The sequence below is a fragment of the Loxodonta africana genome, chromosome 15 (assembly GCF_030014295.1).
Source record: "Loxodonta africana isolate mLoxAfr1 chromosome 15, mLoxAfr1.hap2, whole genome shotgun sequence".
Classification (NCBI taxonomy): domain Eukaryota; kingdom Metazoa; phylum Chordata; class Mammalia; order Proboscidea; family Elephantidae; genus Loxodonta; species Loxodonta africana.
Window position 1 is genome coordinate 65800985 of NC_087356.1, and position 14734 is coordinate 65815718.

Sequence of the window (14734 nt, forward strand, 5' to 3'; positions counted from 1 at the left end):
GAAGCTGGCGAAATGGACACCAAAAGAGAGAGTGGAGGGAGGGAGTGGGATGTCTCATTAGGGGGAGAGTAATTGGGAGTCTATATAGCATGGTGTACATAAGTTTTTGTGTGAGAGACTGATTGGATTTGTAAACTTTCACTTAAAGCCCAACAAATTATTTTTAAATATACATAAAATATAAATTTAATAAAAAGGTCCTCAGCGTATTTGTATTTCTTCAATTACTGCTTTATAGTTTGTGTTAGGGGCTTAAGACTTTTAACATCCTTTTTTTTACTCTCAGTTTTTTCAAAGCATCTAGTTTAATGCAATGCACTTTATAGCTCTCAGAACTGCAGAGGGGCAAGGTTGCTGCAGCAAAAAGTGGGTTACAATAGGGTATGGGTTTATTGCTGGAGATGGAAGACCAACAGTCTCAGAAAACAGCGAACTCTTGGGCACTGGCATTCGGGATGGGGGGGCGGATGGCATTCTGGAAGATAAGCGCCCGGTGACCACTGGCCCAGAAGCCTAGGTGGGCAGCAGAGTCTGGGGGGGAAGTAGGGCACCGGCCTGGGCGGCTGACAGAGTCATTTTCCCCCCAGGAAGATGCCCGCGGCAGGACACACCGGACCCCCGCCCTAGCCTTGGCGTGGACAGGAGTTGTGAGCGGCCTCGGCCCCCTGCGGCGCCCCCCTCCTGGGCCGCCTCCTTGGGACCCACACCGACCTTGCCCCAGGCGGCCAGGCTGGCTCAGTGCCCCCGCCGCAGTGCCAGGCGCTGGCTGGGGACGCCCATCGGCACCTGGGCCGAGGGCTCATGGGAGCGCGACGTCGGGTCCCGGCCAGGCCGCCGCCCTCCAGCGGTCCCTTAGCACCTCGCTCCCCAGCGCCGGTGGCCGGCTGGGCCGGGAGGGGCGGGCGCGCGCGCCGCAGCGGCTGGCGGCGGGGGGCGGGGTGGGTGGGTGTGCTGCGGGCGCGCGCCCTGACGCCACCGCCGCCTCAGTCTGCAGTTCCGCCTGCGCCCTTTAGCTCCCGGCGTTGGGACCCAGTACGCAGGCCCGCCGAGCGGCCAATGAAGGCGGGAGGCCCGCGGTGTAGAGCCCGTCAGCCCCGGAGCCGCGTCCCGCACCCGGACATGCCGGTAAGCGGGAGCGAAGACAGCGGGACCTGGCAGGCACCCCAAGGGGTAGGGCTGCGGGCGGCCCTCCGGGGACTCTGAGGTGTTTGTATGGGGGCCGCCCCCAAGGTGCCCCTGTGTAGGAGAATGATCCTATGTGCTGCTTCTGGCCCCTCGAGAGAGTTCCTGAGGAGGGTTGGAGAGCCGCCGCCATGGAGCACCCCTGTGTGAACGGAGCCTCCCCAGGAGTCTCTCTCTATTTGTCCCCCTGGGCTCCTCAGTGTAACTACGGACCCCCAAGGGCGGCCTCTGGACTTGCCTCTGTGGAAGAGAGTGCCCTGTTGTGAGGATATTCAGTCTGCTCAATGGATAGGCTCACGTGTTGGGGTCCTAAAACCTTTGACCCTCAGCCATGTGAGTGAACTTGGAAACAGACCCTGTAGCTCCAGTCAAGCTTTCAGATGACTGCTGCCCTGGCGGATGTCTGGACTGCAACCTCATGAAAGTCAGAAGCACCCTTCTAAGCCACTCCCAAATTCCTGACCCACATAGTATTTTTTGTTTTAGACTACTAAGTTTTGGGGCAATTTCTTAAGCAGCATTAGGTAACTAATACACCCTCCTCAGTAGCAGTGGCCTTCCTGGGGATTAAAGCGGTGAGAGGAAAAACCAAGCGCGGTCTGTTAGGTAAATATTAAGATGATACAGATCCTAAGAATACGGTTTAATTTTAGACCAATCACAAATATTCTGCAAATAGTTCCAGCATGGAAGTGAAGGATGTCAGCAGGTTGCTGTAAATCTTCTCAAAAACACTATCTGAAAAGGAAATAAATGTGGAGAGAATAGCTCACCGCAGTTCCATTTGAATATATTCGTTTCAAAGCTGACTGATATCCTTACTGCCTGGATTTTTCAGCTTCTGATCTTCCACATATTCTCTGATCACATTCTTATTCTTCTACTTTGTCACATGTGACACTCTCCCCCTGCAAACATAAACGAGAGGACCTCCCTAGGCCCATTTCTTGCACTCTTCACATTTATTTTTTCCCGTATCTGCCCCTAAATGGATCTTATTTATGCGAAAAGTTTCCTATCTCTTTAGTTTCAAAATCTTTTATCTCCCAATCTCACATATCTGTCTTCAAGCAGAGCTGCTTTCTTTCTGGTGTCCCCATTTCCCAGATTGATTTACTCTCATTTCTATTAGGAATATCATCAGCAACTCCACGCTTAGATCTCAATGGCCAAGTTCTGTCAGAAATTGCTCACAAGCTTTGGACCAAGGAACCAAGACCATCAGTGTCCAGCTGGAGACATGATCATCTTTCCCATTACAACTTCCTCCTTCATCCCCTTCCCCCTTTCCCAGTAATCACCTCAGAGACCCAGATGTATTTACTAAGTGCTACCAACTTGCCAGGCACTATGCTAAAGAAGTAAATGTTTTATGCTCTTGAGTTCATATACTGCCAGTTTTTGAGCCATAAGGGGCAAATTATAGCTTTGCAGTGCACTTATAGGAGTTAACGTATATTATGGAGTCCCTGGGTGGTTCAAGGACCCTGGTTGCGCAGTGGGTAAGGGCTCGACTGCTAACCAAAAGGTGGGCAGTTCAAATCCACCAGCTGCTTCTTTGAAGCCCTGTGGGGCGGTTCTACTGTGTTCCATAGGGTCACTATGAGTAGGAATCAATGGCAACGGGTTAGGTGGCTCAAATGGTTAAACACTCAGGTACTAACTGAAAGGTTGGTGGTTCAAATCCACCTAGGGGCACCTCGAAAGAGAGATCTGGCGATGTCCTCCTGCAAGGTCACAGTCTTTGAAAACACTACGGAGTACAGTTCTACCCTGAAACACATACGGTCACCGTAAGTGGGAATCCACTTGATGGCCACTGTTTTGGTTTTTTGGTTTTATGCCTTTTCAGAGGTGACACTGACACTTAGTTACTGTTTTTCCCTCTTCTGGCAGTCACATTCTTAGTCCCCCTGCTGTTACTCTATCAGATTAGTTTGTCCGTAACCTTTGGGTAAACTGGCCACACTTGTAGCTTCATTTGATCTGGATCACCCAGATGTGCACTGTGCACTCAGAATGTCTGTGTGTGTATACTAACTTTTTTAGAGGTTCCAGTTATGCTGATTTCCCAAAGTCCCTTGGTCTTCTGTGTTAGATGAAGTTGCTATTCCTGAGGCCTATGCTTCTAGAAGCCAGCTGTCTGCTACCTTGCAAACTTTTACCCTTATATACAAGTGCTGCTTGTGCTACATTCTTCCAGATCAAATCCAGGACAGAAGAGATGCATTTTCAAGTTTTTGGTTACTGCCTGTCTTAGTTACCTCGTGGTGCTATAAGAGAAATCTCACAAGTGGATGGCTTTAACAAGGCGAAATTTATTCTCTCACCGTTTAGGAGGCTAGAAGTCCAAATTCAGGGTGCCAGCTCCAGGGGAAGGCTTTCTCTCTCTGTCGGCTTCAGGGAAGGTCCTTGTCATAAATCTTCCCCTGGCCTAGGAGCTTCTCAGTGCAGGGATCTAAGATGCAACGAACGTGCTTCCCTCCTGCTCTTCTTGCTTGATGGTGATGAGGTCCCCCTCCTCTCGGCTTGCTTCTCTCTTTTATATCTCAAAAGAGATTGACTCAAGATACGACCAAGTCCTATAGATTGTGTCCTACCTCATTAACATCATGGAGGTTAGGATTTATAACACATACACAGGTAATTACATCAGATCACGCAATGGAGGACAACCACACAATACGGGGAATCATGGCCTAGCCAAGTTGATGCACATTTTTGGGGGACACAATTGAATCCCTAACAGTGCCTTTAGGTCAGCTGCTTTCCTGTGGGCCAGGACAGAGTGCTACAGGATATCGCATAAATGCAGGTGATGTTGACCTCTTCTTATCGTTGTGGTTGTGGAAACTGGCTAAATCCCAAAACTTAGCAGCTCTTCCTATGCTCAGAGAAATCACCCATAGCTACTGTATGGGTTACCTGTTCTCATCCCTCCTAGCCTTGATTCACAACTTAGGTTCCACCTCTGAGGAAGCAGAGTGCATATGATGAGCTGGTGACTGTGTAGTTTCTAGAAACAAGTTCTGAAGATTTGGTCTGATGAGCCCCTTTGGGGATACTGGCACTATGATCTCAAGTAAACCCTTTGTTTTCTCCAATCATCTTTGCAAAATTTATTCAACAAATATTTATTGAACATTTTCTCCTTGTGATCCTATTTAGATTGTTCCTCCCTTCCGAGCTCAAAGAAAATCTGGAGCTACCTGTTAAACCTAGTGTTTTTTTTCAAGTTTTCGTTACTTTATTGCTGCTGGGGAAAACCTTCCCACCTTCGTCTGCAAGATTGCTGTCACTTTTGTTGTTGCTGTTGTTTTTAGCTTTTTCCAACATATGCCACTCTCATATCAATTATCAGGTGAAGGCACTCAAGGTTACTTTCCATTTGACATGCAGGACAAGGGAGCCATGGCTTATTAGGAAGGCTGTGGACCCTCCAGAGCTACTTATTTTTATAGAGAGCTGAAGGAGCAGCGTTCCCTAGATGCCTTCTCTTTCCCTATTTTTTCCCTATCTCCTGGTGCGGAAGAACGTACCATAAACTTGGTGGCTTAAAACCATATCCATTTATTATGCCATATTTTCTGCAGTCGGGAGTATAGGCACGACTTAGCTTAGTCCTTTGCTTATGGTCTCACAAGACTGCAATCAAGGTGTTCACTAGGATGTGTTCTCATCTGGAGGCTTGAAGGTGGAAGAATCCACTTCCAAGCTCACTCAGGCTTTTGGAAGAATTCATTTCTTACCTTCCTGAGATACAGTTGTTCCAAAGTTTTCACTTAAAAGCACTGCGGGTTTAGAATTGTCCCTGGAAATAGGTTTGGAGTAGGGGGTAGGGTTGACAGGTGTGGAATCCTGGTTAACATTAAAATTTGGGTTAGAACTACACATGTAGTCATGCCATGCGTCATGGCCTCCCTCTTGGGGAACCAAGGCCTGCATCTTCATGGTGCCTTGAGAGTGCCCTTGGCAGGTGTGTCTATCTGCTGTGTTGAAGGGGCTGGGGGCCAGGGCCCTGCAGGGATGGAGGCAGTAGTAAATTGGTGGCCCTTGTGGAGATGGGTGCATAGGTGAAGGATGAGGGCAGTAGATCTACTGCAAGCCCTTGACATTTTCTTAAGAGCATGCAGAGAAGTTGGTGAGACCAGGGGTATGCACGTGAATCCACTGCTGTCTCTATTAAGGAACAAGCAGTGAAACAGAAATTACAAAGGAGAGTTTAGAGGAGGGATAGGGAGGCCTGGTTCTGAGGTGGCCTAGGAGGCTTTATAGAGGAAAAGGGCTTTGAAGGATGAATTTGGACTGCATATGTGTTTGTGAGTCTACAAGATGGGCTGTATCTTTTTGTTATGTGTGCAAGTCAGCTTTGTATGTGCTTGTGTATTTCTGCCTGTGTCTACTTGAGTATTTCCGACCCAGGGGGTTCCCTGGTCTATGTAGATGTGTATTTCTGGTCAAAGTTTCTTTGTACTCTGTAGTATTTCTGTGTGGCATCTTTGAATCTGTGTCTTTCTCTTTATGTACATGTGTGACTGGATGTCTGTGTGTCCACGTGTTATTCACTGTGTGTAGTGAGATCCTAGTCTGACGTCTGTCTTTAATCATCCTTCCCACCCCCCAGTGTACCGCAGCTGCCAGTAATATTTACCTCAAAGATAGGTTTCCCTTCCCATGGTCTGGATTCCCACGGGTAAGACTATCTGCCCAGTGTCCTGACCCTGTGGCCTCTGTACAGGCTTGACCTTGGAAGTAAAACATACTGGAAAGCCCCCAGCATGCCCCTTGCCTGGCCATGGACCCAGAGAAGTTACTGTGGAGAAGAGATACAAATCGGGGAAGGGAGGCTGTTGGCAGAACCCATCCCTCCTTCTTGGAATGGATATCTTTCTCTGTCTCCTTCTCAGGGCCCCTTCTTCCCCTGTGCTCTCATACAGACCAAGTATTCAGGGGCCTGACCTCAGTGTCTCTGGGGATGGGAATGGACATCTCTTTGCAAGCCCAGCCAGGTGTGTCAGGGATTCAGTACTGTCTCCCAGCACCTTACCTGTCTGCATGGTGCCCTTTCTCCATCTGTCCACTCTAGCTCAAGATTGTCCTTCCTCCTTTCCTATCCCTACGGTGGACACAGGAACCTTCTTGGCCTTTCTTTCATGATAGCCCTGGCTAATGCCATAGGCCCCTGAGCACAGGTAGAGCATTAGGGCTTGATGGCCAGTAAAAGAGCAGAGGCCCAGTGACCTCTCTCGTGGTGTAGAAAATAGCATCTCAGTGGGGTCTTACCCTCTCACTCCTGTGCTCAGTGTGTTTTTGTCCTTCCCTGGATGGGACAGGGTGAGCATGTACAAAATGAGTCAGGCATGGTCCCTGTCCTCAAGGACTCAGCGATTCACAGGCAGAATGATGTTTGGAGAAGACATACTTCTCTTACTGCTGTTACTCAGTACCCTAAGTTACGTTTATAGAATTCTCAAGTACTCACCCAGACACCCAGAAAACCCAAAGGAAGGGCTGTAGAAGGTCAGGGCTGTTCACCATGACGTGTTATGTCAAAGGCCCAGCGATGAACTCCAAAGATCCCGAGCAAGCAGTGATGTATTCCAAGCAGCTACCACCCCTTCTGGGGTATATTACATTTTTGGAGTTTGTGCCCTGCCCTAAAGCATTTATTTTGCTCTTATTTTAACTCTCCCGAGCTCTGGGGGGAGGAGGAAGGTAGGGGCTGTGCAAGGGTTGTGGGATATGATGAGCAAAGCTACATCCACTCAACAACATCCTGCATGAGTTCATAGGCTCTCACCCTGTCTCTTCTCAGCTCTTGATTTTGCTGAGAACTCATAATCCTGAAGGTATTGGTTCCAGCTCATCTCTCTGGCCCAGCCCTTTGGCACAGGACTTTGGTCAGCATCGTGAGCCCATGCTGGGGTGGGGCAGGTGGGAGCCTGCAGGGACCACGGGAAGGACCTGCTCCACCGTATGTCAGGATGTGTGCACACTAACCCTTGCTTCCCACCTGATGCTGTTTTGACCCTTTTGAGTCACTTCCCTTCACTCTTGCCTTCCTCTGTTTCTCTCTCTGTTCCATGGCTCTCTGTCCAACTCCCACAAGGCAGGGAGGATGTGCCTGCCACAAGACCTCCTTTGATCTCCTTCGGGTTATGCATTAGTAAAACAGTAGAAAATGTTGGCATGGCAGACATAGGGCTTGTGCCTGCCTCCTCTGGTGGCCACAATAGGAGCTGGGTCCCCATGATTTAGGCACAGAATCACCATTCTCAACAGGGATACATCCATGCTTCTTCCCATCCTGGTTTTTCTGCATCCTCTCAGTGGACACCTTGTGCTAAGCAGTGGAATCCTATAGAGGAAGTGAGTGCAGCCACCACCTCCTCCTGGTTTGATGGGATGGTGAGTGATCCTGGCTTTCCTTAGGAACCAGTGAGGCAGGGGTATCCCACAGTCCCCTGTACCACATCATCAAGAAGCCACGTTTCCTGCTCTTTCTCCAGCTCTTGACTTCTCTGTGGTAGGTCAGAGGAGGACACAGGGATGGTACCTTTTGAAGGCTACTAGGTGGTGGCTAAAATAGTCTATCCCACATGCTTAGGGCAACCTCTTTGTCTTTTTGTTTCCCAGTTCTTTCTTCCTGGCCCCAAACCTCCCTGGTCACTGAAGGCTAGGATGCCACATCTGCCCTCTTTCTGCATTGCTAGGCCCGTGTTCTTTGCCAGGCTCATAAATCTCAGAGTTTGCTTACCTCCCTCCACCAAGAGCACTTAGGCTGTGGGTTGACTTTCTGGCTCTGGACTTTTTTTCATTCCGAAAAACCCAGCTTTTCTCCATTATCATGCCCTGGTCAGGAGCATGGTGTACTGTCCCAGGTATTCATACTACCATTTACATTCTTTCCCTACTGGCTTCCTTCCCTGGCAGCCTTAGGGCTGGGGGACAAACCTCTCTACCTTCTACTCTGATCTTCATTCTAGCAGGCATTCCTTCCATGTAGCTGAGAGGCACTGGAGATGGGAAACAGGCAACAGGGCCACAGCAGGCTCCCAGATTGTTTGAAAGATCTTGTTAGTACCAACCAGGGAGCAGAGAGGGGAGATTCTGTATTTTGGTTTTGACCTCTGTCATAGAAACTGCTGTTTCGAATCACAAAAGCACATCTTCAAGGATGAAGCACTGTGGCACTCCCCTAAAAACCTTCCAGATTGCAGGCGTATATATGTATCAGCCATCAATTAATGATTTTTGCCTATGGGTGGGCAAACAATGCATTGATTTCCAGACCACTCCTTCTTGTCAGTACTGTTGTCATGGGGTTCAAGATTATCATGGGAAGCTTTGACTGAACTCCAGCCTGACCTTTACCCTCAGTGTACCTTAGACAAGGGCCTTGCCTTCTCTACTCAAGTCCCTTTATCCACAGTCCAGGATAGGGCTGGGAGGAGTTACTTGGAATGCTAACACATCTGAACTGTGGGTTGAAGGTTATTCTCTAATAGAAAAGACTGTATACCTCCGGCTCAACCTTTAAAATATCACAAGGAGACAAGAAGGAACAAGCAGGCATGTATCTTTGCCTAGGGATATATTTGGGCTATGCTTTGCACAACCTGTACCTGAAAGAAAATGACAATATAGGGATTTGATACCCTACAGACTATTTTAATGAACTGGATCTTCTTGAAGAAAGCAGTGTTTTTCTCTGAAGTAAGGGTTGGGATGTATGGTGGATTCTTAGGTTGGGTGGCACAAGCCTCTCGAGGATGGTGCCAAGCAGCTGTGGAGGTGGCCCAGCATAGAGCCAGAGCAAAGATGATGAGAGTAGTGCCAGACCTGATTGTCCGGGTCCTCCAGGCCATCCGAGAAGGCCAGGCTCACCTGTTTCTCAGTGGAGAGAAATTGGGCTTCGGATCCTTTGTTGTCTTCTCTGTCTTAGCTTGTCCCACAGGCCTTTGACTGGGGCCAGGCTCTTCTTAAGACGATTTTTTCGCATTTTGGTCACTTTCTCCTCTGAGGAAAACATGGATTTCTCATCTACTGTCTTGGAATGAATACAGCTAAAAATGCACTTCACCTTATTTCTTAAGCCAGGTTCTGGAAGGCCAGGGCTCTCCTGAGTATGGGCTAGTCTCACTCCCTCCTCTGGGGTCTCATTCCACAAAGGTTTGTCCTGCAAAGGCTTACCCTGAATTAGTGGGCCCAGTGAAGACCGGCCCTGTGAAGCCTGGGGCACCACAGGCTGGGCAGTCCCAGGAATCCTGCCTGGTTCTGTAATGACATTCAGGTTGCTTTCACTGTCCTCCACATCATTCTTCTCAGAATCTTTCCCCCCAAGAGCCCCTGGAGGTAGTTTTGGGATCTTAAACTGAGGACAGTACTGAGGACTGTGCTGAGAGGGGGCTGTAATATCAAAGCTCACACTCCTTTGCCAGGGACCTCGGGGTGTCCTGTTCACAGATAACCCTGCTGGCTTCTGGTCTTCAGCAGGGGGTCTGTTTTCTGTGGGTGAGGACAGCCCAAACCCTGGATTCCATTCTGTAGTGTCCCCTTGTGGTTTCGGTTTCCGTGGGTATTCTTTCTTCACTGCCAGTGTGGGTACTTGGGCTGAGTCATTGGTCTTGCTGGGGCCTTGAGACTCAGGGCACCAGGCCTCTTCCAGGCTGGGGCTGTTCACTCTGGCTTCTAGCTGAGCGCAAAGCTCCTGGGCATCTGCGGTATCCTCTCTGAGTTGTGAGATCTTGGAGACCCGGTGGGTAGAACCGTGGGGCCCTGCTCTGGAACTAGCTTGTTTCTTCCTCTGCTGTACTGCCTTTAGCTCAACAATGAGCTGTTTTCTAAGGCAGATTAACTCGTGTTCTGGGGCATGTGGACTGTCTATTGGGATGAGGAATTCCTGGAGGGATGTTTTCCCTTGGTTCTTTAGACTCCCAAGCACCTCCTGTGTGGGTAAGTTCTCTAAGACTGCTACAAATTGGTTCTGGGATGCCCTTACTTTTATGGGAATTCCCAACTGTATTTCTAGGATCTTTTTTCTCAGATGGAAGTTTAGTTTGGTCAAGATGGATGTTTTGAGTGCCTTTGGAATATAAGAATCTGTCTCTGCCAGTGTGGGTCCTTGGGCTGAGTCCTTGGTCGGGCCAGGGTCTGGGGACTCAGGGCAGCAGACCTCTTCCAGGCTGGAGCTGTTCACTCTGGTTTCTAGCTGAGCACAAAGCTCCTGGACATCTGCCATGTCCCTGCTGAGATGTGAGATCTTGGAGACCCAGTGGGTAGAACCATGGGGCCCTGCTCTGGAACTGCCTTGTTTCTTTCTCTCGTGTACTGTCTTTAGCTCAAAAATCGGCTGTTTTCTGAGGCAGATCAGTTCTGCATCTGGGGCATATGGACTGTTTGGTGGGATGTGGAGTTTCTGGAGCCATGTTTTCCCTTCACTGTTTAGACTCCCAGATGCCTCCTGTGTGGGTAATTTCTCTGAGATTACTACAGTTTGGTTCCGAGACTCCCTTGCTTTTATGGGAATTCCCATCTGTATTTCTAGGACCTTTTTTCTCAGATGGAAATTTAGTTTGGTCAAGATGGGTGTTTTGAGTGTCTTTAGAATAGCAGCATCTGTTTGACTTTCTAGATGCACCATCTCCTTTGTTTGTTCCTCCTGCACTTCAGCAAGGAACTCCTGTGCACCATCGGCACCAGTCTCTTCGTCTTGAAGACCTGGCCCAGGACTTCTGCACTGTTCTTCGTAGGAGATCATCTCAGTCAGAGGCTCTGGTGTGATTTCAACAGGCTCAGGCATTATCTCTGCAATTTCAGATTGGCTAGTGATTGGCAGGCCTGTGGCCTTGGAGGGAGCCAAATAATAGAGATCAGGCAGCCCTGACAGGAAGGCTAGATGTTTGTCCTGTAAATTAGTTCCCAGCTTCTCCATGGGTTCCTTGGTCAGGGATCTGGACAGCTTAGTGTGGTCAATGACAGCACCTGGTGAGGTCTGTGAGGGCATAACTTTCTGATATATCTCAGAATCAGTTGCTGCCTTCAGCTCTAAGAGCTTGTTTTCTGGAATGCAGGGGTACTGAGCTACCTCCATACTCCCCGGAATTCCACAGTCCTGGCAGATAAATATATGGGCAGTGACAGTGCCCTGGAGGGTCTGCCAACATTTGTAATCGATGTGGTTCTGCAGTATTGCTGTGGTCTGGGTGAGCAAGTGTGACATGGAGTCTAACACTGGGGCCAATGTGAGTGAGGTCATGTCACTAATCCCACTGACTTCTGGGGCTGCAGACCAGGGAACATTCACATTGTCCAAGGCTTTACTGCTCAAGAGCAGAGGCTGTTGGTCAGCACGGGACAGGAGCAATGCAGTGGACTGCTTGATCCTCTGAGACATGCCACCGTGCTGGGGAATTAACTGCTTTTGGAGGTGGAACTCCAGCAGCCTCTGGGCATGGTCTGGGAAGAAGGGTAGTTCCCCCCTGAGGAGTGAGATGGGCTTCCTGGACCAGGAAGATCTCAGGGTCTCTGGAGACTGAGTTGTGTCACTGGTCTTATATTGCATGAGACTCTGGGCATCCTGAGATCTCTCGAAAGCAGCTGGCAATTCCCACCTAACCTGGAGCTGCCTCTGCAGCAGGTTCCACTCCAACACTTTGAACTTGGCCAGAGCCCGAAATGGGATATTGATCTGGTTTCGTTGATGGTCAGTTGGAGACACCAAATTTGGCACAGATGTGGAAGAAGGTGAAGTTGACTGGGGTGGATTATTAGGCAAGAGCGGGAGGAAGGAGTGCTCATTGAAGAAAAAAAGAACGTTCAAGGGAAATTGGGGTATGTGCCTGTTTGTGGAAATCCCTTGAAACTCAATGTCAGTGACAAGCAGGGACTCACTGGTTAGACAAGAGAAGCTACAGAATTGCTGGCTGTGCTTCTGCTTCAGACGATCAATGTCAGTGACAAGCAGGGACTCACTGGTTAGACAAGAGAAGCTGCAGAATTGCTGGCTGTGCTTCTGCTTCAGATGATCACCTGAGTCTTCAGCCTGTCTCTCAGGCTGTGGATAGAGGCTATTTAGAACTTTAAGGGCTGGAGAGGGCAAGGCCAGAGCCAGAGGGCTTGGGGTTCTCTGGCAGTGGCAGCTTTGGTCTTGGTCCCTGATGGACCATTTAAAAAGCCAGAAGGCCTGAGTAGGCTGGCTGAGCATACATGAACCCCAGGTCTTGTGGGAAATGGTCCTAGTTGTTTCAACACAAGCATTCAAATTATCATTCCTGGTGAAAGTTACTGGTGTGTGTGGCATAATCTGCCTCAGGGACTCTTCCACATGCCTAGGGCATCCCCACCTCTGGAAATGCATCCATTTTTTTACATGGACCTCAAGAAACCTGAGAAGTTCAGGACTGAGTAATGGGAGGTGGGCGGGAAAGATAGTGACTGTATGCATGGCTATAGCATGTGTCAGATTCGTGAGGTCTTTGGTCAGGAACAGCAGAGAGACATGGGATTTCAAGGGCTGCTGGCCTTGGTTCCCATGGGAAAATTTGTGGTTGCTATACAGCATCTCTTGCTGGTTCACAGGAACTCTGGTCTCCCCAAGGCTTGAAGAAGGTATAGTTCCTGGGTTCCTGGGCACATCTGGCAGTTGAAATCCCTTCCCTAGCTGCAGGTGTTCATCCCAGTGATCTTGGATGATGACCACAATGGTTGATGGGGCAGCCGTCTGGGTTAAGGATTTCTGATCTGTTAATTGTAACAGTGTGGAGGTTACAGATGGTGGTAAAAGCTCTCTGGAGTTCTTGGAACGCAGTTGCAGACTCTGCTTAGACACTCCAGAGATGGACAGAATTTCTAGGCAAGAAGAGTGTTGTGAGGTCCCTGCCGAAGCCGGGGTGATCAGGGTGTTTTTACCTGTCACCAATTGTTGAATGTCCAGAGCCATGGCATTGGAGACCGGATAGTAGAGGTCTGCATATAGGAGCTGCAACACACGTCCTTCTCGAGGAAGCCAGGCCTGCCTGGAAAGGGACGCATGGCAACCGTTACTGATGCAGTGTCATCTGCCTCCTTGGAAGAGTGGGGTCTGGGGGATTGGCCTTTCCTTTCCCCTAGGCCTGTAAGCCCTGGGCCTACCCCTGGGAATCTCCCACTTTGCTTGTTAGGCCTGGCTGAGCTGAGGCTCTTGGTCTTGTTGGGCAAGGTCTCAGACAGCTGCTGGGTGGGCAGGGCCCTCAGATAGGACTGGGAGGTAGGGTGAATTCTCTGCTGAACTCTGTTGAGAAGCTGAACTAGAAGGGAACAAAGCAGGTGAGGATGTCAGGTAGTTAGCAGAATGGCCATCACCAGGCACATCACCAAGTATAACCTAGAGTCAGTCTCATTTGGGGCTATGAAAACAATGTCCGTTATCCATGTTTGTGGATAATGACATCTTTGTGCGAATACTGTATTCTAGGGACTGTGGATTGTCCCTGGTGCTATATACAGCATCTCTTGGGGACTAGTCCTGTCCTCTGGAGATCTTATTAGGAGGATAAGATGACAGGCTTCTGTCTGAAGACTGTCCTAGTGAGTGACCTCCCTATGTTTCCAGGCCAAGACAGACTCAGAGGAGTCTGCCTTTGAAACGATGTAGAAGCAAAAGGAATATGACAGTGATGACTTAATTATGCAAAATCCAGACTCTAGGCCGAATAACGTGTCTCCTTGCTGAGTTCCACTTCATGTAGAATCTTTTATAGATTACGTACTAGTCAGACCTGAAGTCCAGGAATAATGTGACTCTAGCACAGAGCAGATTGGGAGACTGTTCTCTCCTGTGATGTCTGACCACTTCTGTCCTGGCAACTCTCTCAACCAGTGAACCAGCCTGTCTCATGTATGGTTCCCTCCCATGCATTGTCCCTCTCCTCTTCCTTGTCCCTGGCCAAACTGAGAAATCATCACAGCCCAGGCTGGGACTTGGGAGACAACAAAGGACAGAGAGCAAGAGATCACCTTTTTGGGACAGCGAGACCCTTTTGGAGCTTTTCAGCTTCTTCCTTGGAAGGTCTCCTAGCTGAAGAACCAGGAAACAGTGTTACATGGACAGGAGAGGGTAGGGGCATTCTATAGGAAGCTAGTAGTGAGGCCTTGGACTCTCAGTAAAGGAGACTAAAAGCTTCAAGAGTCAGGCTCCAAGGCATGTGTGTGTATAGCTTAAACATTTACACTATGTATCTCATTCCTAATCTCATTTGATGTTCACAATCACAGTGTGAGTGCAGCAGGATCATCAGTGTTATGCCTGTTTCATGGATAATAAGACTGAGACATGGAATGACTTCCACAGTGTCATAAAAACTAGTAAATAACACAGTTAAGGACCTCTGTCTTATTTCCTCATCCCCAGCAGGTTAAGGTAGAGAAATCTGGACATGTCCAGGCTCTGATTTCCTATCCAAGGAAGTTTCTATAAGAAATTGTCAATTTGGGGAACTTCAGCCTTTAGTGGTTAGAGTAGCTTGCTCCTGGCCCCAAGGGATAGGGTTAGTATCCGTGAGAACCTCGCTCA

The 14734-nt window shown here is 49.0% G+C and overlaps 1 long non-coding RNA gene across 1 annotated transcript in view; it reads left to right on the forward strand.

The window, feature by feature from the left end:
* The first annotated feature begins 1056 nt into the window (after positions 1–1056).
* The window catches only part of LOC135227815 (uncharacterized), a 49083-nt gene continuing 35405 nt past the window's right edge, over positions 1057–14734 (forward strand). The window contains exon 1 of the long non-coding RNA XR_010318001.1: positions 1057–1125. This is a non-coding gene — a long non-coding RNA (uncharacterized LOC135227815). The remainder of the gene's footprint in view (positions 1126–14734) is intronic.